Source organism: Pseudonaja textilis, chromosome 1 (assembly GCF_049901715.1).
Source record: "Pseudonaja textilis isolate UNSWEBS1 chromosome 1, rPseTex1.2, whole genome shotgun sequence".
In the NCBI taxonomy this organism is placed as follows: Eukaryota; Metazoa; Chordata; class Lepidosauria; order Squamata; family Elapidae; genus Pseudonaja; species Pseudonaja textilis.
In genome coordinates, this window is record NC_141990.1 from 141,052,607 (window position 1) to 141,076,951 (window position 24,345).

Here is a 24,345-nt window from a genome sequence, read left to right on the forward strand (position 1 = left end):
TGGAAAATGATGATAGTTAATAAACCAAGGACTGTTGAGTGGGTTATACACAAGCACTAAATAAATATTTGGTTTAGAGCCTCAGCAGAAATGAGAATTGAACAAGGTCTGAAGAGGGTAAAGCAGTAGGAGCTAAAAAAAAATGAATACAGTATATATTTATTCTAATCAGGACATTAGAAGATAACTAGACTGGCTTGTAACGTATCAATCAGTCCTTTGTATTAAGTGTAAATACAATTTGTAGGTTGCCTGGCAATCAAATTCTTTTACTATAATCTCAAAGCTGGCTATTGGAACCTACTCTTTCCTTTCTGTTGTGAACAAAAGCTACAAATGTTTTAGTTCAATAAATCAAACACATCCATAAGAGGACATTTGAAGAAAGCTATATATATGGGATCTCATGTGTACATGCGCATTATTTTTATACTATTGGATTTAAACAGACCAAATTCGCATACACTCCCTTATATGATAAGGTAACCTCCCAGACACACCCTGTTGGGCAGATGGACAACTTACACATTTAATAAATAAATAAACTTGTTAAGTTTTGGCACAATATAAAGTATGAGGCCATCTATTATGGCTTCTCGTCATACATATTGCTAAAGGTTGGAGTTTGGAAAGACAGGAATAGTCCAATGTTCCTGTTATTTTGGACAACTCTCATAATTGACCCATGGATGTCACCTGTTAGAGTTTGTAGGGACTGAAGTTAAATTTATCTAAAGAGTATCAGACTGTCTGATACTCAAAGAGAGGAAGGAAATTGTCCTAGGTTATGGCTATATGATGTTCTTCTCTGCCTGCAGGAGGCCTTGTGATGACATAGGGGCAGAGGTTAAGTGTGGAAATGGGGTTGGTTTCTCCAGAAAACATCAGATCCCATTCAACTTCTTAGAATGTAGGTGGGAAACCTAGAGAAACTATGTTACTCGAAAACAGCTGCTTGGATACCAACATTGGGCTATGTGGTTTCAAAGTGCCAAGGTGGCTACAAGTAGAGTCCTAGACAACCACATGATTCATAGACCACTACTTCCTGATCCGTCCCATAGGGGATGCTAACACCTGGTGGCACTCCTGAAAATTATAGGTGACACCTTTTTTTTATGTTTCAGATTAATAGACCTAAATATTTAACTGTGGCAATTTCTGCAGCGCTGCAACTCAATGCTTGATGCCATAAAATCATATTTATGTTCTATTATTCTGTAATTAACTTTTGGGAAAGCAAAGGCACATACATCCACACAAGAGTTATGAAAAATTAAAGCTTTGTTCTGTGCACATTCCCTTTTGTATGCAAGTGTGTGTGAAATCAATAAGGGGAACCAAAATTGTTCCAGCATTTTGAGCTGTTCTGTCATTAGTGATGTCTCTGGATGTTTATCCTTTTCTGTGCGCTACAGAGTGTGCAGCTCGATCCATAGATTAAATATGGTAGACATCAGCTGCCTGTAGCTGCAGATAATTATTTCAACTGCTATTAAAAAGAAGAAAAAAAAGGGAAAAAGGCATTACAGTGCCAACTGAAAAATCTGTTCTGGGTTTATCAGCTCCCTTACTGGGTTGATCAGGATTTCTAAACTAAGCCGAGAGAGAGAGAGAGAGAGAGGAAACAGATGGAATCATACATGTGTAGGCAGACTTAAGACCCATCCCAGTCACAGCCCAGTTTTTGTCTAGGTGTAAAACTTGATCACATCATGTGTTGTATCATGACACATTGTGACATTTTTTGCCTGGGCTGGGCGTGGCCTGCACATAAATGGGCCACCAGTTTGACACCCCTGGACTCTATGCCTTTTTGTCTGTATTCATGACATTTCTAGCAACGATTGAAACCTGGAATTCTGTCTGCAAGGCTTTACTTGTACCTCCTCAAATGGAAAACAGATGACATTTTGTCTCCCCAAACATTCAAACAGGTTTCTGTGTATGTAAAATAGGGATCTCTCAAACATGCTGCTCTGGCATATTTACTGTTGCAGAGCTTTAGAAGAGTTGTAAGGGGTGGGGAGAGGGATGAATTCTAATTTCAGTTCTAGCATAAATATATTTAAATTATACAAAGTTTTTTTGTTTTTTGTTTAAAAAAACAGCTTTGTCCCTAGGGCTAAAAATACACATAAAGTCAATGGGAAGCAAATGGCGTTTGAAAGGCCTGCTTTAAAAGGATTATGCAGGTCTGACTGTCCATAAGGTGGTTAAATATTTCTTTGCCCTGTGCCGTCAGTCACTTTCAATCCTAAAGACATTTTTCCTTCTTAAATTAATCTCTCAATCAACTTCAACATGCTTCTTCTTTTTTAAAATGGATCCCCTATGTATAGGTAATCAGTGTGACAGAAAGATTCATGAACTCTTCCAAAGCATAGCAAAAATAAACCAAAAAAAAAAAAATAGCTATTGTCAAGCACTGGGGAAATCAGGAGATTCAGGCAGTTCAAATGAGTATAAAAATTATTGCATGCTTAAAACTCTCTACAAAAATCCAACCTGTTAACAGTCAAGGGAAATGAGCAGGAATAAGAAGGCATTCAAGGTTGGCTGGACTGAGATGTCTTGTGGCCATGCAGGGACGTGTGACTTATGATGTATTTGACCCCACCCACCCACCGACCCCCGCCTCTCAGGCTCAGCCTGGTCACCTCCTACAGCTATGTTGTAAATGCCACAGAAGCAGGGGCAAGCTTATGAAATGTCAGAATTCTACATCAAGTCTGAAATTTAGTTTAGTTTAGTTTATTGTCATTACACCTCGTACAATGAAATCAAACACCATCTTCAGTGCACATCATGACCATGACCATGAAAATAAACACAAACACACATCCTTCACCCTCCACACATTGAGCCGGAAACCCCTGACACCATACCAACACTGCACTATACAGCAGAATTTAAAAGAGCTGCTGCCCTGGGATGGAAGCTGTTTTTCAGCCTATTTGTCCTTGTTTTTATTATTCTGTACCGTCTGCCAGATGGTAATAGTTCAAAAAAAAAAAAATCTCCATGGCCATGACACTCAACTAGGCTAGAGAACATTTTGCTTCTTTCACTCCTCCCTGTTTTGGTTCACCTAGTTTGAGAAAACATTTGGAGAATGAAAAACTTGCATACATTTGGTGACACTTTGTGGTCCAAGTAAATGTTGGATTTGTTATCTCCAGGAAGCTTCTTGCTACAGAAAAATCAAATAGAGGATGAGCAACAGAGTTTCTTTGCAGCGTATCTTAGAGCCATGTCCACTGTTAGTTACATGCCTTTTCTTTCCCCAGCCATAGCAACCAGGAGATAAATACCAATGTAGTGACTGAGCAAATATTTTCCAAATAAGAAACACTCCTCAGATTTCAGAAAAACAAGGCAAAAAGGCCCTTTATTTTTTAGAAATCATAGCTTATTCTGGGGAACCATTTACTCTAAGAATCTGACAGCCCAAGGCACATTTTTAACCCGAGTAAGCTAGGGAAATATCTTAACATGGCATTCCAGACTAGTCCTGATGATGATATAAAGTGTTTGCTCCATTTTCAATTTGTCAAATTGTGTCTTGTTTCTACTAGAAGAGCATCACTTTGTCATCTGAAAAGCAAACTTTGGCTCAGTGGCATAAGATCCATACACTTGTCTAAAATCTTGTTGTTGCAGAATATTAACATAGTCTCTGAAGACAAAGAAAAAGAATGGGAAATTAAAATCACATATTCTAGGCATCCATCTAACATTACAGGCTAACACATACCTGCCTTCTCCTGTATATTTTATTCTCTTAAAAAATGAAATAAAATTCTATACATTGGCTCTTGAAGATAAGAACACATGCAGGGATCAAAGGCCAACCCCCTTAATATTGATTTATATACTACCAGAGAGATCTTTGTGATATATGATCAGAAAGCATAAGAATAATTTTGCTGGACCAGACCAAAAACTATGAAGTAATATGGGATAATGAGCTATTTACTGAGGAAGGAAGACAAAGTACACATATGCTTAAATTATGATGATCTCTTCACATATTTAATTCTTTGCATTCAGCAATGCAACCTGAGGGACATTACACATTTTTCTCAAATAATCAAGAGAAAATAGATTTATCCAACAGAGATGGGGATCTAATATTCACATTTAACAATTTCTCATCTATAGAACATAGCTACCCATGACATCCTAAACTTCCTATTCTCACTGTTTCAACCATCTCTACAATATATTTAGAAATGGACTGTACAGAGAGGCAAACTTATTGTTTATATTCACATATTCCATAATATGCACTAAAAAGTGCTTGCTAACAAGGATTCACATAATTATTGCTTAAAGGAGACTAATTCAGAGAGACCATGACAGTAAAATCTCATTGAAATTCCATCACATGTGACAGAAAATAATGAAAAGCATTTGTAATAATGTATACACTTATGCTAAAATTAAGACAATATTTTCCCAAGTAAAGCAATGGCAGCTATAAGAAATTCTGCAACAGAGTAGCTGCATCATAGACATAAAGAAGCACAACTGCCATTGTGAATTCAAAAAGAAAGAATTCTTTGAGATGATGACAACTATGTTCATCACTATTAGCAATAACACTTAGATACCAACTCCATTGTGATTTACAGCACTTTGTGAGTGGTTTACAGAGTCAGCATATTGCCCACAACAATCCGGGTCATTTTACTAACCTCAGAAGGATAGAAGGCTGAATCAACTTTGACCCAGTCAGGATTGAATTCCTGGCGTATGGGCAGAGTTAGCCTGCAATATTGCATTCTAACCACTGTTCCACCATAGATGTCAGCTTTGGAAGCCATATATTATTTAAAAGCTTCCATGTTGCCACATCTTAGCGCCTGGGAATTTGGGAGGGGGGATTTCAGAGAGTGGTGGAAGATTAGACATAACAACATTCTTCTCATAAAATCAAGGACAAGTTACCCCGCACCTGGAAAGGAGTGGTTGGAGTAAGGTCTCCAATTGGGACAATGGGTAATTGGACCATGTGATGGACTGGTGGGTGTAAGGGATAGGTTTTGATTTTCAATTACGCAGGGAAAACCTGGAACTCTCAGGTTCTGATTTTTCCCAGTATGGCTTCTTTAATACATTCTTACTTGGATGAACTTTGTTTCTAAGTGCTGAATGAAATGGGGAGTTTCATTCGAATGCTGACATTAACCTGAATCTCTTAAAAAATCAACCAGCTCCCCATCAACTGGGGGCTGTCCAGGGTCCTGAGCCCTGACCACCTGACAACAGCAACATTGAGGAAAAGGTGGATCAGTCCCATTTCACTCCTTTTCGAAACACCCACCGCTTCTCCATTTACTCAGCTGCCCGCATTCCAACGAGCTTCTGCTTTTAATACAATGAAGATAGTATGGTTATCCTGCCTTCCTGTAAAATGTTGCTCTTGGGAATCATGTTTGTTGAACAACTGTACTGTGTAAAAGGAGCACCTTGTGCCTTCGCTTAGTTGTAGCAAAAGGAGAACTAACTGCTCTTTGTAATGAGTATTTCCATTCATGTGTCAGAGAATGTGTTAGCAAGTGAGTAAGAGGGAAAGTAATAGAAGGCAAAGATCAATAAATAATGTAAGTCTGGGGGGTTGTAAATAATGCCATGAGTGAGTAATTTAGAAGATGAGATTATTATTGTGTGATATTAAGGATGTGAAACTGGCACCAATTCACTTTATAGTGTAAATGGCTAATAAGATATCCAATTATACATCTGATTTTCTGCTTAAGGGAAAAGTGGGTTTTACTTATTTCTGAAAGAAAGAATCTGAACATTTTGGCTTTTTATTCTTTTCTTAATTAAAAAAAAAACCCTGCTGATCCATCCAGAGCAATAAGTGGCTTTCTTCAGAAAATGCTTGATTCTTGCTGCTCTTTGATAAAAGGCAGATGCTAGCCAAACCTTATTACCATTTGTCCTCCATGAATATGGTAGGAATGATGACTTCTTTTGTATGAGCCAGCAATGTGCTGCAGCTGCCAAAAAAGCCAATGCAGTCCTAGGCTGCATCAACAGAGGGATAGCATCAAGGTCATAGGAAGTGATAGTATCTCTCTATACTCTACCAGTGAGGCCAAATTTGAAACAACTGTGTCCAGAGAAGAGCAACAAAGATGACAAAGGGCCTGGAGTAGTCGTCTTCTTCTTCTTCTTCTTCTTCTTCTTCTTCTTCTTCTTCTTCTTCTTCTTCTTCTTCTTCTTCTTCTTCTTCTTCTTCTTCTTCTTCTTCTTCTTCTTCTTCTTCTTCTTCTTCTTCTTCTCCTTCTCCTCCTCCTCCTCCTCCTCCTCCTCCAATTCTCAAAAACAACTATCTCTTTTACTCCCTTTTAGAATTTGAAATTTTTTTGGATGCCTTTAATATCCTTTAAATGTTATCAGAGCTTCACATTGATTCTTCTGCTATATAAATAGATTTGGAGCGAAGAAATAATTCCAAATTTCATGCCTCTCACAGCACTTTTGGTGCAGCAAGATTTCTATTACTTTGCGGTTGACTTTCTCAGTTCTTTCATATCATTCACCTGAGCTGTGCTGTCTCTCTTGCACTAATGGAATGTTTTACATTCATAGATCTGTTATTTGCCAATATGCCATCATCAGGGTTGACTCTTTTTTATTTATATTTTATTGCTTTATAATTAATAAGCAAAAAAGAGGAAAAAAATGAGCAAAAGACAAGAAAATGATGATGAAGATACAGTTGTCAGAGAGAAGGAAAAAATGAACGGAAAAAAAAAATGAAAGGAATGTAACACAGGAAAAGTACAAATATGAAACATCATTATAATTATATACTGTTACTACAATTCTATGTATACTTTCTAATGTAAATATTATTCAAATAAGCATATAATTCTTATATATTTATGTAACTATCTTTTTATGCCTGCTGTAATCGGAATAGATGAGTCCCATACTTTTCCACACAAGGTCTATATCTCTAGGCAATCCACTAATACTGAAAGTGGCAAGTGCAATCAGATTTTCAATCCAAACGGAACCATAAATTTATCTTTCCAATGGAGCAGTATCAGTCTCTTAGCCATGTTAACGGCACAGAGAATCCATTTATGTTGTCTGGCTGTCAAATTCCATCTACTCTGTATATACTGTAGAGCTTTAAAGAATATTATCCTCTGAAAAATGTAGTTTTTGTTGCACAATCATATTTGTATAAACCACTACTTTCCCCCAAAACTTGGTAAGCATAGGACATTGTAGAAACACGTTTTAAAGATGCATTATCTTTCTTTAAAGTGCTGCTTTTGACAGTCTTTTGCTATTCAAATGTAATAGAGTTCAGTAAATTCTAAATATTGTTTTTGCTGAATTTGAGTTCCATTGGCACTCTTGTTATAGAAGGTGACAGTCTCTCACCGCCTAGACAATACAGGAATCTCTAGGGAATTTTTTATTCTACTCATTCCTTAACCTGTACATGTCAAATTGATTTATTAATAACAAATACATAAACTAATAGTATTTTTTTTAGTTTTAAAGGATTTAATGAGTTGTTGTATCTCAGGTGTCTCAGAAGTTGTTGCACTCAATGGTGATTCTTATTGACCACATTAATAGACCTTCTCCAGGATGGTCTGTCCCCAATCCAAAGCCCTTTAGGTCTTCCAATGGTGCACCCATCACTGCTATAATTGATCCCCCCATCTTGCTGCCAGTCATCCTTTTCTCTCCCTTCCACCTTTCTTAATATTATGAACTTCTGAAATGAGCTGGGTCTATACGTAACGTCAGCTTGATCACTGCAACTTGAATAATAACTCTGATTGATTTGTTCTATGATCCCTTTGCTTTCATTCCTATTCATAATATTCTTAAGAGGTTTCCCCAGTATCGAAGTTCAAAAGTACCAATAATCTTTTTATTCTGCTTATTCAAAATCCAACTTTTACTTCCATAAAGTGTCATGGGAAAGACCACTCCCTGCAAAATTCTGGCATCTCCCTGTATATTTATGATTTGTTTATTTATATCCCACCATGTTCATAAATAGATTTTCAGTGGTTCACAAATGAGAATAATAGATTAATTACAAATAATTTTTAAAAAATACAATACATATAGATTCCAAAACAGTATGTGTCAACTACTGAACACCCTTCAGAAAACCTTATATCTATCTATCTATCTATCTATCTATCTATCTATCTATCTATCTATCTATCTATCTATCTATCTATCTATCTATCTATCTTATCTATCATCTAGCTATTCACGTCATTTCTCCACTCTCTGAATATAGATTCAAGGCCAGTCCAGAAGTGTATGTTCTTAAGTCAAAACAAACTTCTGTATATTATGTGACTCGGATAGGTTGAAGTATTTTCATTTTACGATGAATGAATAATTCAAGTTTATGTTGACCAGCAAAGTTTTCATATTTTTTTTATTTGCTGTCTCCGAATGTGTTTCCTTTTTTCCCTTTTGTATTTTGTAAGGCAATATCTATCAATTAGTCTGTTCCTGCTTCTTTCTCTGTGGTCTGCCTATCTATGTGCCTTCCTATCTTGCTGTTCCAGTCTGCTTGTGCTACCTCTGGTATCAACAGGGAACTACCAGCAAGGTGCAATTCTGATTAACCAAAAAGTGTTTATGGGCTCCTTCCAGCAGGAGGCCAAGTTTGTTAAGTAGTTAATGCCTGCCTGTTGCAGCATCCTAGGAGATCCAGGGACAAAAGGCATTATCATCATGAAGGCAGGCCAGTTTTTATTCTGCTAAGTGCTGTCCAGAAGCTTTGCCAAAGTGTTCTGCTCAGCCTGAGTCCTCTAAGACTAGTGATAAGGGGTACTTCCTAGGAAGAGCCAAAAGCTATTTCTGCTCTCTCGGGATCTCACAAGCTCAACTGTGTGATATTCCAAAAAAAGCACATTAAAAGATAAATATGTTTTAGTTTTTAAAGTTTGGATTTTAAAATAGAGTTGGTTACTATATTGATTAGCCAACCTGTCTGTAGGGTTTTGCTAGACAGAGGACAATCTGTAGCTTGTTGGATTGTTCTTTCTTCACTCTTGTTATCTTTCTTTCTTTCAATAAAACCCTTAGAGTTAACTGATTGGTTTTTGGCAGGGTAAAACTTCTCTGAAAGGTCTATCATTCCTGAAATTTTCATCCCATTCTGCCCCACCCTCTCAAAATTCAAACTGTATAATCTATAGATCAGTCAAATATTGAAGCTTCAGACAATATAGTTGTGATGACCCAGGGTGGGATACAAAATAAACATAGTCACAAAAAAACAGGTGAAGCCTTTTATTCCTTCACTTTGCTTCCAAGCTCCAGATATCCTTGACTGGAGACAAAAAACTCCCACACGAGCAGTTACAGGAAGGAGGAAATGCCGTTTAAATTATAAAGAGTAAAAAACAACACAAACCAGGCAAGATAAGGGCTGGAAGACATCCACAGGTATCAGAACACACATTGGGAAAGACGCCAAACTCAGAGAGGAACAATAAACTAGATATATTTCCACGCTTTGTTTCCAGCACTTGCCCCTACGCATGTCCATCCTCTTATTCAGTTGTCACAGCTGCAGCCCATGAAGAGGATCAAGGCCCTCTCCTCCCGAGTAGACCACATCTCTCCCTTATCCTCTCCTCCCTGCGTGCCCTAGGATGGAGAGGGGATGGGCCTGGGTCCTCCTCTGACTGCCCAGCCGGCCTAGGCCCTTCCCCAGCCTCCTCCACAACCTCCGGAGCCACACTCCCACTCCCTGTTGGCTGTTCCTCCTCTCCCTCAGAGTCAGTCTCTGCACCATAATAGTCTATAGATTAATCGAATATTGAAATCCATTCAAATTGGTTGGTCAAATGTCAATCATACCATGCCCCATCCAATTGAGAGTCAAATTAAAGTTCATTTAAAGAACAGAGAGAGAGGGTACTGCAAAAAAGGCATACCAAGACTGTTATGGTAGAGAAGAAAATTGAAAAATGTTCTACACCCCTAATTTTCTTTTCTGGCTGAACAGTCTCCCTTCCTACTTCCAACTATCCTTCCATTTCTTTATATCTCTCTTCAGTGCGGTGCACCTTGCTGCGTTTATAGTTTTCTCCTCCTGGAAAGCCAGGTCTTTCTTAAGAGTTGCTTATTGCAATGAATTTTTAAAGTTTCCGATCTCTGCATGACGCTGGAGTAATTATAGGATTAAGTTGGTTAATAATGTGCATAGGGCAGCATACCCACTCTGCACTGATACACTAGAAAGAGAAAGGTATAAATTTGAACGCATATAATTTGTGTCTCAGAGTGCGCATGTGAGTGTATTGCTTGTATGTAAGAGACACATTGCCAAATTCTGTGCAGAAGCAAAGTAAAGGCGCTGTACTAAAGCTTCAGTAATATGATTCAGACTTGGAAAAGTAAAGAGCCAAAGTTGAAAAAGTAGGGAGACAAGATAGAGTGATTGGAACAGCATTAGGGAACAGGTAATACACACACACATACACACAAACACACACACACTTCAGCAATTCTTTAGGGAGCTTTGGGGATTTTTTTTTTTATAAATCACTGTTTTCAACAGTCAAGAACCTTAGGGGACATGGCCAAGTTGACCTCAGAGATGGTGAGTCCATTAAAGTCTTTCACCATTTTCAGGAGGAGTATGTTTCACATTTCATGCTATTCTATAGACCCACAGTTTTGGCTCACTGGAGATTCAGTTTAGGTACAGACCTAACATTCTCACTGGTGCCTAAGGAATAGATCAGTTGCCATCCAGTACACAATGTTTATGTAAAGTAATAAACATGGCCAGTAAGGTAATTACATTAGCTGATAATCAAGGCAGTTGTATATCTAGAGGTCTCTAGGTGGAATGTTTGCCTCTTACTTTCTTTTCCTATGCAGGGCGTTTAGAAAGTAATTTCCCTTCTATTGTTAAATCACTAAATGTATGAAATAAAGTTATGTTTATAAATATAGTTGTATGTAAGATTGATACTCTGACATTGGTAAAAGATCTGATTCTTACAATCAAATCAGCCTATTATGGCCTGCCTATTAAGTTGGCATATACAATATTTATTTATTTATTTGTTTGTTTGTTTATTTATTTATTTGTCACTCGCTTACAAGATAATAGATATAAGTATAAACATGAGTAAGAATACAGGAAATAGGTACAAATAAATGGGGACAATAGGACAGGGATGGTAGGCACGATGGTGTACTTATGCATGCCCCTTAGGAATGGGATGAGGTCAATAGTGGATAGTTTGAGGTTAAAGGAGTGGGGGTTAGAGGATGTAACAATATAGACAGGTAGTGCATTCCAGGCATTGACCACTCTGTTGCTGAAGTCGTACTTTCTGCAATCAAGTTTGAAGCGGTTTACATTGACTTTGTATCTGCTGTGTGCTCTTGTATTCTTGTGGTTGAAGCTGAAGCAGTCATTGACTGGTAGGACATTGTAGCAGATAATTTTGTGTGCTACGCTTAAGTCTAACCATAGGCGCGTAGTTCAAGATTATCCAAGCCCAAAATATCAAGCTTGGTGATATAGGGTATTCTGTTGCAAGCAGGGGAGTGTAGTACTCTTCTCGTGAAATACTTCTGGACTCGCTCGATTGCATTAATGTCTGATATGCAGTGCGGATTCCAGACTGATGAGCTGTATTCGAGTATTGGTCTGGCAAAAGTTTTGTATGTTCTAGTTAGCAATTCAATATTTCCAGAGAAGAAGCTTCAAAAGATTAGATTTACAACTCTTAATGCCTTTTGGCAATGCTGTTACAGTGAGCTCTGGTGCTTAGGTCATTTGATGTATGAACTCCAAGGTCCTTGACAGAGTGAGGATCATCAACAAGGTCATATCCACCTAGTTTGTATTTGGTGTATTGATTTTTTTTTTTTTACCAATGTGTAGGATAGAGCATTTGTTGGTTGAGATTTGGAGTTGCCAGATGTTTGACCATTCAGGCACATAATCAAGGTCTTTTTGAAGAATGGTAGCATTGATGGTGGTGTTGAATAGTTTTACATCATAAGCTAAGAGGACACAGTTGAGTATAAGGTGATCGCAAAGGTCATTTGTGTAGAGTATAAAGAGGGTGGGTCCTAGAATGCTGCCTTGGGGGACACCCCTGTTAACTGGAGCAGGATTTGATATAGTGCTCCCTATTTCTAATATTTGCTGCCTGTTTGACAGGAACGCAGTAATCCACTTTTGGAGGGGTCCGGAAATGCCATAAGAGTTTAGTTTTAACAGTAGTTTGTCGTGTACCACTGAATCAAAGGCTTTGCAGAAGTCTATGTAAATTGCATCTATAGCTTTACCCTGGTCAAGTAGAGTAGTCCATATGTTTTTGCAGTGTAGGAGTTGTAGATTGCAGGACAATATTTTCCTGTATGCATATAAAATACGCACATAAAAAACAAAGCTGTCCACATGGATGGTTTCTGGAAGAGTAGATTAATTTCCTTCTTACTTGTATACTTTTAGGGACTCACATCTACCACTTTCCATGTATCTCCAGTGACATAGGAGGCACTGTGAACTAGTAGATAAGGACTGATGAGATCAAGGCCTCTGCCATGGAAACTCATTGAATGTCTACGGACAGTCATGTTCTTTCAGTTCAACCTAATTCATAAGTTGATGTTGAAGGGGAAGATCACTAAGTACGTCACTGCAAGCTGCTAGGAAGAAGTTGGAACAATAATTCTAACAAATAGAATTAGAATTAGAATTCTTTTATTGGCCAAGTGTGATTGGACAACAAGGAATTTGTCTTGGTACAAATGCTCTCAGTGTACATAAAAGAGTCAAGAATCATAAGGTACAACACTTAATAATAGTCATAGTAGGGTACAATAAGCGATCAAATAAAGAGAAGGACCAGAGGAGACATGATAGCGGTCTTCCAATATTTGAGGGGCTGCTACAGAGAGGAAGGGGTCAAGCTATTTTCCATGGCACCCGAAGGCCAGACCAGGAATAATGGATGGAAACTGAACAAGGAGAGATTTAACCTGGAAATAAGGAGAAACTTTCTGACAGTGAGAACAATCAACCAATCGAACAGCTTGCCCTCGGAAGTTGTGGGAGCGCTATCACTTGAGACTTTCAAGAAGAGATTGGACTGCCATTTGTCAGAAATGGTGTGGGGTCTCCCGCTTGGGTGAGGGGTTGGACTAGATAACCTACAAGGTCCCTTCCAACTCTGATTATCTGTATCTGTAAATCATACTAGGAAACAGTCAATATAAGTCGTAAGGATACAAGTGACAAAGTTACAGTCATACAGTCACGAGTGGTATAATAAATAAGTAAAATAAATAAATTTGAGTCTAACCGCAATCACAATTGAGTCCAATCTTTCTGAGGCACCTTTCTCTTGCAAACCACATTTGTTATAGACTGTGTGAAGATCGCCTAAGGTCAAGGCAACAACTTTTAAATGACTCCTTTGGGAAATTAGACTCAATACATCAAGTGTTGGAAAACACAGAAATAGAATTAATGTAAGCTGATCTTTATGCCGTGCTAGGTTGGAGGGAGGATCACACTCTTTCGTGTGAAATAATAATGTCTTGGCATACGGCTGAACTTCGTGAAAAATGAAAGAAAGCACTGCAGCCATGATTACAAAAAACATTAATACCAAGAGAATTGTAGCAATTGGGTCCCCTAAGAGTGTAGCCTTTGATGCATGAAGATCAGCAGGGATTTTAAATAGGATAAGCTTATACTTCATCATATTTCCTATCGATAACATTTCTAAGTAAGCATGAGTCAGAAATCCATTTGGCCTCTTCCTGTTAGCATCTCATAATGCCAGCTTATTAATGCCAGCTTCTACTTTTTTAAAAAAAATCTTAGCGCCGATTTGAATTATATATTCTATGCTGATACTATTTGAATAAAACAGGATTTTTTTTGGGGGGGGGTGTCTTGATACTATCCAATCATCCCATTACTTTTCCATGCTGCTTACCTATTGCTTTCAAGGATTTTTGGGTCCTACCACCATCTTAAGCACTAAGTAGGTTTTGGATTAGCAAATGACGTAAGGTTTAGCATACCTTGTAGCACCTATTTAAGGATATTTATTTACTTACTTATTTATTTAAGATTTTTTTAAATCCCATTTTGTGAGGTGAATTAAGATGAGAGAGAGAGAGAGAGAGAGTGAGTGACTGGCCCAAAGTCACCAAGATGGCTTTCTTTTCTGAGTCAGGACTAGAACTCGCCGTCTCCTGGTTTTTCAATCTGGTGTCGTAACCACTAGATCAAAGTGCCTCTTGATAATAGATGTATCTCTATCTGTTTGCTGAGAATGAATGAAAAAAATGAACAGAAAAGAATCCATAGAGCAAAGTTTTTAATTTGAGAGGGACACTTCAGAATGTCAGTAATCAGCATCTGATCGTGGACAAATGAAACAAAATGTTAAAAAGTTATGGTTTTTATGTAGTTCAAGCACATCTAAATTGCATTAAAGTAACCAAAATATTGTTAAAATCCCCAAGGCATGTGGCAACTTTTGAGCACCTCTAATGTTTGAAAATTGAAAGTTGAAAAATTTGACATGCCCTAGACTATTATAGCCAATGCCATAATATTTGAGTTTACCAAATAGAAACCAGAAATCAGATTTTAAGCCAACTAGAATGTTTGTATTCAGAGTGACACATTAAAAGTTCTTAAGTAGGGTACATTTAGCTGTACTACAGTGCCAAAACTTCCCTTCAAGCATATTAACACCACCCTGGAAAGTGGTACTTCCATTCCAGGTTGGTACAACTTACAACTTCCCAGAAGGAAACACAAGAAAATTTCCAAATTACAGAAAGCAATCATTCCATTTCACTTAGCATTTATCTGACCCTACCTAGAATGTTCTGTACAGTTCTGGGTACCACAATGTAAGCAAGCTTGAGAGAAACTGGAGGAAGTTTTAGAATGGTCAGCACAACAAACTGAGATGTGTGAAGAGAAATTGAAAGAACTAAGTATGTTTTTTTTATATTGAGTAAACTGAACATGTCACCCAGAAGGTCAGAAATCTATTCTCTATCATTACATAGTGCAAGATAGGAAACAATGTACTAGTTATAAAAAGATAGATTCCAACTGAATGCTAGAAAAATATTCCTAACTGTAAGGGAAGATTACAGCAGTTTGACAGCAGAGACAATTATCCAGAGAGATAACTTTTCCATGGTTACATGCATGAAAAGGCTAGCCAGGGATGTTTTAATATGGATTACTGCACCCAGCAGAAGATTGGACCCAGTCGCGTAAATGGCCTTTTCCAACACTGTGATTTTATAATAAACTACTTAGGCAGTGAGTCAGAGTTGTGTGTGCATGTGATTTGCTCTAAGAGCAGGGCTACTAAATAGAGGAGATTCTGCTTGTTTTCCCATTTAAGGTAATATAAGCTCAAGCAAGAGCTGTTGGGAAAAGGAAATGAAAGGATTTTATGCAGTAGATGAATCTGTGCCAAGCTGAAGTCAAAGAGAAAGGAAGGAAGAAGAGGGAAAGGGGAAAAGGAAAGGGGGAAGAAGGAAGAGGGAGGGGAAGAGGAGGGAAAGGAAGGGGTGCATCTGCCCAGGCAATTCTGAATAAGACATCTCATATTTGACCTCCATCTCTTAAAATCAAGAAACATATATAAGTACTTAAACTGAGCACATGATGAACTAGTTAGCTGAAGTTTCAGTACCTGACTGTCTTCCAATTTATCTATTCTTTTTTAGCCTCTTATTTCAAGTTGTAACAGATTAGATGTCATCACATCCATTTGTACGCCACCTCCATCACCCCACACTCCCCTTGTGAATGAAGCTTCCTGGCTTCTATCTAAGTTTCATAGGAGTTTCTAATTTCTTCACAATTTGGGGGTGGGAGGGGCTTTTCAGTGCTTTACCTCAGTGAGGCAACATAGGATATAATCCCACCCCCCCACCCTTCCTCTTCTTCTTCTACAACAGCATGAGAAGCATTTCTTCAGCATATATTCTCCCTGGTTGCCTGACCTAAAAAGGCCCACTGTTATGTCCTGAGGACTCAAGGAGTTCTCACTCAGGTCCACTCACTTTGCGTGGGCATTATTCCCCCATTCCCATTGGTCGGTTCTCCCCAGCAGCCAGCTATAAAAGCAGGCTGCGGGTCCAACTGGCTGCTGATTGCTGCGAGCCAGTTCCAGGCTTAACAGCAACGGTCAGCCCTTTATTTGTAAAATAAAGTACTGTTGCACTCATGCTCTGGTTCAGCCTCTCATTGCTCAAACTTAACACTGGCGACGAGGATGGGATGGCTACCAGAAGCACCTTGCAACCGCTGAGTCACTAGCCACCGATCTACAGCCCAGAGAGAGCGATCGGCTGGCAACAAGAGCAAATGCAGATCCGCAGCCAGAGAAAGCGGTCTGAGTCAAATAGTTAGAAGCATCTGTAGCCGCTTGTTAGCCTCGCTACGGGAAAGTGAAGCGCTGCGAGCCGCAGCCGCTTTGCATTTGGCGCGAAATTCAAACAGGTGTCATTTGAATTTCGAGCCAGTAGGAATCACAGCACAGCGCTGTAGAGAGTCACTAACGCCCACTTTTTTGGCGCGAATCAAGACACCTCCAACGGCTAGCAGCCAACGTGGTAACCCAGAGAGAGAAAAGAGAGGGTAGCAAAAACCTCTCCAGAGCTGATATCACTAGTAACTCATGAGCGTTTTCGTAGTCCCAGAGAGATTTCTCCCGCAGGTAGCCCAGCCGTTCCAGCACCATGGGTTCCAATCCAGTATTCCGCGTTTAAACCAGACGAAGAGAAGTGGGAATCGTATAAGAACCGCTTTCAATCATTACATCGATGCGGTCGGCCTGTCGGATGCGGGAGAGCATCGGAAAAATCCTATTTCCTAATCTATCATGGAGCCACCGTTTACGATACCGCTGCAGCACTCGTGGGCGCCGAGAGAATTAAAAACGCTCCGTGGTCCGGGAGTTGCTTGAGATCCTCACAAACCACTACGCTCCCAGGCCTTCACAAATCGCCAGGAGGTTCACGTTCCGAATGAGGAAGCAATCAAGTAAGGAGACCATCAACCAATATATGGCCGCCTCAGAACAGCAGCCCTGCACTGCGGGTTTGGAACATACCTGGAGGACATGCTCCTCGATCAATTGGTTTGTGGGGTCAAGGATCTCAACCTACAGAGGCGACTGCAGCTAAAAGACCTCAACCTCGCGCAAGCGGTAGAGGAGGCCCTAGCAGCCGAGCTAGCAACAAACTCAGCCACCGAAATTCAGGGCCCAAGCGCCAAGCTAGTAGCGTCCCAGTCCATTCCGAAGAGGTGGAAGCGGAGAAGGCCACAACGATGAGAACGATGTCCATCGCTCACCAATGACAGACGGTCGCAGGTAGGGGCCAAACAAGAATACACCGGTCCACCCAAGCACATCACCCTGTGCCTAGCCTGTGGGGATCACATCAAAGGCCACCTGCAAGTTTAAAGGAGCCGTTTGCAACAACTGCCATAAGAGGGGCACATTGCGAGAGTCTGCCAAGCCCCCAAAGCGCTGCACAAAGACCCCCGTCCCCGCACTCGGGACCACAGAGGCAAGTATTAAACTGTACGCACCGCCTGCCAGGCGTACTTGCCACTCTGTTAGTAAAATTTCTCTCTCCGTTTCCCTAGAAGGTAAACTGCGTGCCACATGGAGGTTGACACAGGGTCAGCGCTCTCAATAATCTCGTGGAACACCCTCAAGAGACTCCACCCCAGCCTATCTACTACCCGGCTTCAGAGATGCCAGTTCGGTCTGAAGGACTACCAGGGGAAGGCCATTCCCGTGATCGGCAGAGGCAAGTTCTTTGTCAGTTTTAGAGCTTTTAAAGGTCACCTACCTCTAGTGGTAGTTAACGGCAATCTCCCTACCTTATTGGGGCTCTCGATTGGTTTCCCCACCTCGGCCTAGGGTTAACAGGAGTCCATGCTGTCTCAACCTCAGACACTGACTCCTTATTCGCTGACTCACGCAGATGTGTTCAGCGAGGAGCTGGGTGCTGGTAATGGAACCCCATCTCGTTCACCGTTGACCCCCAGGCAGTCCCAATCAGATTAAAACCACGTAGAGTTCCATTTGCTATTCGACCAAAACTAGACGCTGAATTGGATAAACTATTAAAACAAGGGGTCATTGAGCCAACAGATTTCGCCAAGTGGGAGACGCCCATTGTCACACCCTCAAAAAGATGGTAGCCTGAGAATTTGCTCGGACTACAAGACAACAATCAATAAATATTTACAAGTTAGCGCCTACCCCGTGCCCGTCATTCAGCACTTATTGCACACATTCGAACCGGGCAGTATTTTTGCTAAATTGACATGTCTCAAGCATATCAACAGTTCCCTGTTGATAACCAAACAGCGGAACTTCAGACCATCGTCACTCACAGGGGTGCCTTCCGATGCAAGCGTCTCCACCTTGGCGTGAAGTGTTGCCCCGGGTTTTTCAATCCCTCATGGAGCGGATTTTACAGGGCCTCCCTGGTGTAGTACCCTACTTTGACGACATCTTGGTCTCGGCCAGGGACAGACCCCAACTCTTCCAGAGAGTGCGAGCAGTGTTAGAGAGGTTCAGACAGCATGGCCTCAAGTTAAAAAAAGAAAAAATGCGCCATTGCCACTAGACAGGTGGACTTTCTGGGTTATAAAATTGACGCCTCTGGCATTCACCCCTGGAGTCCAAGGTCAGGGCGATCCACGAAGCTCCCACACCGACCTCCAAAACGGAGCTACAAGCTTTCTTGGGACTCCTAAACTTTTATGCATCCTTTTGCCCCATAAAGCCTCAGTAGCCGAACCCCTACACAGATTACTAGACAAAAGTCACCGTGGCACTGGGGGCACAAAGAAGACCAGGCGTTTAACGCCACAAATCACTACTTACGTCAGAGGCAGTGCTCATCCAATTCGACCCCAACCTTCCTTTAGTACTGGCAGCAGACGCATCCCCTTTGGAATTGGGGCGGTCCTTAGTCACCGACTCGCCAATGGCGCCGAGGCCCCATCGCCTTTTCTCCAGGACGCTCTCGGCCATGGAGCGAAATTACAGCCAAATAGACAAGGAAGCCCTAGCAGCTGTTGCAGCCGTGAAAAAGTTTCACGAATTCCTTTTGGCCACTTCTTCGAACTGGTCACCGACCATAAGCCCCTCCTGGGCCTACTGGCCAGCGACAAACAGACACCTCAAGTCCTCTCCTCAGATGACAAGGTGGACGCTTTTCCTAGTGGCCTACTCATACAAACTTATCCACCGCCCGGGCAAAAACTCTATCCCACGCTGACGCACTCAGTCGCTGCCCCTTACCCGCTCCGGCTGAAGACCCAGCTCCTGTCAATGCCATTTTGAAATCACCCAGTTGGACCTGCCCATTACCGCCTTGACATCGCCGCCAAAACCAAGGCAGACCAAACGTCGCCCAGGTGCTCGACTGGGTGAGGAGGGGTGGCCGGGAGGCAATGTTGATAACAAATTCGCACCCTTTAAGACTCGCATGCAGGAGCTGTCCAGTTTGCAGGGTTGTCTACTGTGGGGCACTCGAGTGATCATTCCGACCTGCTCATGCATCCGAGTCCTGGAGGCGTTACGAGGGACACCCGGCATTGTGGAGAATGAAGGCATTGGCACGCAGCCACGTGTGGTGGCCGGGTCTAGACGAGGACATTGTCAATTGGGTAAGTTCCTGCAGCATTTGCCAGGAATCCCGTCCTGCTCCCCTCATCGCCACCCCTACCAGATGGGAGAGCGCCAGCGCCCTTGGTCTAGAATCCATATCGATCTGGCCGCCCTGCATGGAAAGATGTTCCTAGTGGTCATGGACGCTTATTCCAAGTGGATAGACGTGGCGCAGCTATCCACGACCACCACACTAGCAATCACCAACGTGTTAACGCGCCTGTTCTGTACTCCATGGACTACCCGACTCCTTGGTCTCCGATAATGGCCCACAGTTCGCATCAGTAGAATTCAGCCGTTTTGGTAGCCAACCTAGGCATTCGCCACATTTTCACAGCCCCATTTCACCCCAATGCGAGTAATGGGTTGGCTGAAAGGGCCGCAGGACCACCAAAGAGGCCCTCGCTAGGTTTGGCAGAGATGACTGGCACCACAAACTCTCACGGTTCCTGATGAGCCAGCACTCAACCCCCTGTGCAGTCACCAATAAGTCCCCAGCGGAACTTCTGATGGGCCGGCGCCTGAGGACTGTATTAGATAGACTGCACCCACAATACTGCCCTGACTCTCCCTCGCTTCCACTTCGGGGTTAGACATTTTATGTTACAGGAGCCGATATTCGAAGGAATTTCGCTGGGGACCCACTTTGGATTCCGGGCGAGGTCATCGCCGTCACCGGGCCGAGATCATATAGAGTCAGGCTGGAGGATGGTCGCGTCTGGAGGAGACACATAGACCAACTCAGAAGGCGCCTCAGCAACCTCGCAAACAAGAATCCAGAGTCTCCAGTCGAAGGGGAACCGTCCCATCCGCCACCCAGCCACATCGCACCCAGTGACCAGTCTGCGCCAGCGGTCGTTCCGGTCAGCCCAAACTCGGACAACAGCGCCCAGAGAGTTGATCAACCAGATCCAACCCACGAGAGTTTGACTCAGAAACCAACCTCGGTGGTTTCCGAGATGCCTGAGTCCAGAGAGAGTGTTGGCGACACTATGCCAGCTCAACCGTCACAGACTGATACCGAACAGTCAGACAATGTTCCCGAGTTGCGCCCGCTCGGGCGCCAGCACAAACCCCCCATCTACCTTAAGGACTATGCGTGTTCGCATCTGGGGGAAGGGTGTTATGTCCTGAGGACTCAAGGAGTTCTCACCAGGTCCACTCACTTTGTGGGCGTTATTCCCCCATTCCCCATTGGTCGGTTCTCCCCCAGCAGCCAGCTATAAAAGCAGGCTGCGGGTCCAACTGGCTGCTGATTGCTGCGAGCCAGTTCCAGGCTTGGCAAGCACGGTCAGCCCTTTATTTGTAAAATAAAGTACTGTTGCACTCATGCTCTGGTTCAGCCTCTCATTGCTCAAACTTAACACCCACCATGGCAGAGTTCCTTCAGGATTTATTTCTTTATTGAAGGATGGAAAATTGAACGGTAGAAGGTGGGCCTACACACATCTTGCCTCTAAGTAAAATAACTCTGATCACTCTGCTGCATCCAATTTCTGAGCCTTTCTTTGTTAAAAAATAATTATAACTCAGTATTTTCCAGCCAATTGTAAAAATAAATAAATAAACAAAAAGGTAAGAGCATTTTCACTATATTCTGGGCCAGATTTCCCATCTTTCCAACATATGTTTACCTAATGGTGTAGATCTTCTTTTTGTGTTTATTTGTTTTTAAACTATATAATCTGTTGTATGTAAGCAGAGTCTTCTCCAGGAAAAATAATTTTATACTACAGTATTTGTTTAATAATCAGCACTAACAGCCACTGTAATACATTGTTATAAACTCAATCACACAATTTTTTTTAAATAAAGTTTTATTGGATTTTAACAAAACATAACAAATAAAACATCTTATTTGAGTACAGCATGATTCCGGGTTATCACATTTCCATAGAGACGCAATTTCATATGCATATTCATTTTATGTATTCAACTTTATATCTTATTTCTCCCTTTCCTTCTCTTAATTTTCTTTTATAGTTATCTCATTTTCTTCTTATTCAATTGCATTTCTTTTGCCTAAATTTCTTTATCTTTTTATTCATTATACTTATACTTTCATCTGTCTTGTTTACAATTTCATATATTCTCTTCCAACATTATTAAACAGCAAAATTCCCCCTGTGAGTGCCAATCGGAGTGCAACACCTTTGGATCTTATAGTTATTATCATATGAAATCTCATTAAACATTAAATTTGTGCATTCTAAAATTATAACATTCAAATTTCTAATATCTATTTTATATCATGTAACTCTCACTATTCAGACTCTGCTTGGTACTTCCCCTTGAAAATACACAAAGAAAAATTCCAAGAAAATATACATATACATACACACACACACACACACACACACACACACACACACACACACACACATATATGAATACCATATATATATATATATATATATATATATATATATATATATATATATATATATATATATACTATATATATATATATATGGTACCATATATATATTCTCAAGTTTTCGTGGGTACTTACATGTATGGCATTCAGCTTTGTTCAGGTATTTTCCCACGTCACTGTAGTTGTGCTTTTAAAGTTGTAGCAACGTTTCAGCAGAATCTCATCTGCCATCATCAGGCTTCTGTATTGTGTTCGTCTGTGAGTCAGACTTTCACAGCCGTTTCAGTTGTAAATTTGGGGCTAGCCTACACTGTGCCAGAATAGTTTTTATTTCATCCTGATTGGTTGGGAGTCTTGGTCTGTGTTTATTCATCTTGGAGTTTGCTGTGTTCTGCTTTACTGGTGTTTCTAATATCTTCTGTCTGTTTTGTAGCTTTTTTTGTCTTGATTGGCTGGCAACATTGTGTTTCCTGTATTGAAGGCTTTTAGTGTGGCTTGGGTCCGAGTAAATGGACGGCTATCATTTGTTAGGAAGCTAGGTTTCATCTGGGTGTCTGGTTTGGGTGTGTTTGAGCTGGAGGTATCAGGGGGGATCTGTTTGTGCCCAGGTGTTTGCCTGGCTTGTGGTGTGGATATTTTTTTTGTTTGTGAGTGCAGGCTTCCAAATGATTGACAGTCTGGTGGAATCATTTCTTCTATTCATGCTTTCAGGTCTTTTTTCAATCTCTATGGCTTCTCTGATAATTCTGTGGCTGGGGTTTTCTATAGTGGCTAGGGTTTTGGTGCCACTGAAGTCAATGCTATGACCTGTGACACTATCTTTTGTACCTTTGCAGAATTCTCACTTTTAACTTAGTTTAACCATTATCTCTGTGTTTAATCCTAGTACGTTTTCTTTATTTCCTGCTTTTGACCCTCACAAATTCCTTCCCTTTCTATCTCCCCCCTTTTTCTCATCCCTTTTTTATACCCTTCTCTCTCTAATTTTCCCTTCTGTAATTTTCTTTTCTGCTTCTCCTTGCTATTATGCTTCTTTTTCAGACTATTTTTCTTTTGGGCTGTTCCCTTTAATCTCAAACGTTTAACTCTTTTCCCCCTTTTTAAGGGGAAATCACATAATATTTGACTAAAGAAAATTCAATTTAAGGACAGAAATCCACTTCCCCACCTCCCCAAAGCAACCCAAATAATTTTTTGACAGCTTCACAAGTTTTTTTCCAATGTAAACATAGATTCCTTTCCAACTGACTCAAAAAAAAAATCTCACCTTATGTCCAACTGGAAGAAAAAAGTTTTAATCAGAGAGATTGCCATAGTTACCAATAGAAGAGACGCACCAGCACTGATGATGTTACCTAGTGTGGTAATGAAATGTCTGTAAGGAAATCAGCAACCTCAGAGAGCACCAAGACCCTACTGGCGTAGTTCCTTGGCAGAGCTGAAAATGCAAGGACTACATATAAATAGCAGTGATTCTTGCAGCAGAAGAACCTCTGGAACAGGAGAAGAGGACCAACTTGGGTTGGCTAGTTGGCCCAAGTAAAGGGAGACCCACCCACTCCATACAGACAGAATTAAACTCAAAAAAATGTATCGGGTGTTTGGGAATCCTTATCGTAAGATCTGGAAAGGCTGAGGGTCTGTACTCATGAAAGTCAGATGTTGCAGATACCATGAAGTCAGTGTGATTATAATCCCATTGGCATTCCCTTCTGGGTGTCTGTAATCATAAAAAGAGATCAGGCAGGGCCATTCTCACAGTCCCTGAGCCAAGGATTACCCTAACAGTAAAATCCCTAGCTGGTTTTTCAACAAATGAATGGTGGTGGGCATCAGGCTAAACAGAGGATAATAGAGAAAAACCGGGATAGACAATATAGCACTGCTTTCTCTTTTAGCCAAACACAATGGTGTGGAAAGAAAGGTCTGTAGGCATTTCCAGCTATGGGGCCACTATAAGAAGTTGAAAAAGCTGCAGTGGCTACCATAAGCAATCTGGCCAAGAACTTTCTCACATTTTGATGTGCCACTGAGCTTGTTTCCTAATAGAACTCTGGGTTGTATTTATTTTTATTTATCTTTGTTGTTTTCGTTCTTGTTAGGTTGTTTGTGGTTTGTTTTTGTTTTTCTTTGTGTGATGTTGTTTTTCATACACTGGTTTTGAGCTCTGATTTTGAGATGGGTGGCCAGGCAAATATGTTAAATAAATAATTTTCCAAGGTGGGACCCAAA